Source organism: Lolium rigidum, chromosome 7 (assembly GCF_022539505.1).
Source record: "Lolium rigidum isolate FL_2022 chromosome 7, APGP_CSIRO_Lrig_0.1, whole genome shotgun sequence".
In the NCBI taxonomy this organism is placed as follows: Eukaryota; Viridiplantae; Streptophyta; class Magnoliopsida; order Poales; family Poaceae; genus Lolium; species Lolium rigidum.
Window position 1 is genome coordinate 163050697 of NC_061514.1, and position 1439 is coordinate 163052135.

A 1439-nucleotide genomic window follows, 5' to 3' on the forward strand; every position below is an offset into this window, starting at 1 on the left:
GTCAAGATTCTGCTGGAAAAAGCACCGTTAGAATGCAATATTTCGGAAGATCAACAATTTATGGCAATTACACTGAAGATATTATTTTTCCAGAAGACGAGGCCAGCCAAAAGGAGGGACCGAGGAGGGCCGCCATGGGCCCCCCCATAGGCCGGCGCGGGCCCTGCCCTGGCCGCGCCGCCTGGTGGGGAGGGGGCCCACAGACCCCTTCGGTCGCCTCTCTTTCGCGTACTTCTTCGCCCCGAAAACCTAAGCTCCAGAGAATAATCGTGAGGAGACAAGCTCCAGAGAATAATCGTGAGGAGACACAGCCGCCTCTGCGGGGCGGAAAACACCAGAGAGAAAAGAGCTCTCCGGCAGGCTGAAATCCGCCGGGGAAATTCCCTCCCGGAGGGGGAAATCGACGCCATCGTCACCGTCATCGAGCTGGACATCATTGGGATCATCATCACCATCATCTACATCATAATCACCGCCATCTCCACCGCTGCACCTCGTCACCGCTGTAACATCTAGGGTTGAATCTTGATTGTTTGGTAGGGGAAACTCTCCGGTATTGATTACTCCTTGTTATTGATGCTATTGACTGAAACCATTGAACCAAGGTTTATGTTCAGATTGTTATTCATCATCATATCACCTCTGATCATGTTCCATATGATGTCTCGTGAGTAGTTCGTTTAGTTCTTGAGGACATGGGTGAAGTCTAAATGTTAGTAGTGAACTATGTTGAGTAATATTCAATGGTTTGATATTTAAGTTATGGTGTTATTCTTCTAGTGGTGTCATGTGAACGTCGACTACATGATACTTCACCATTATGGGCCTAGGGGAATACATCTTGTATTCGTTTGCTAATTGTGGGGTTGCGGGAGTGACAGAAACCTGAACCCACGTTGGTATATCGATGCAGGAGGGATAGCAGGATCTCAGAGTTTAAGGTTGTGGTTAGATTTATCTTAATTACTTTCTTGTATTTGCGGATGCTTGCAAGGGGTATAATCACAAGTATGTATTAGTCCTATGAAGGGCGGTGCATTAGCATAGGTTCACCCACACAACACTTATCAAAACAATGAAGATTAATCAGCTATATGAAGCGAAAGCACTAGACTAAATTCCCGTGTGTCCTCAAAAACGTTAGGTCATTATAAGTAAACAAACCGGCTTGTCCTTTGTGCTAAAAAGGATTGGGCCACTCGCTGCAACTATTACTCTCGCATTTTACTTACTTGTACTTTATTTATCTGCTATATCAAAACCCCCTGAATACTTGTCTGTGAGCATTTACATTGAATCCTTCATCGAAACTGTTTGTCAACACCTTCTGCTCCTCGTTGGGTTCGACACTCTTATTTATCGAAAGTACTACGATACACCCCCTATACTTGTGGGTCATCAATCTACACTTCCTTCCATACAGGGCTTGAAATGGTGCC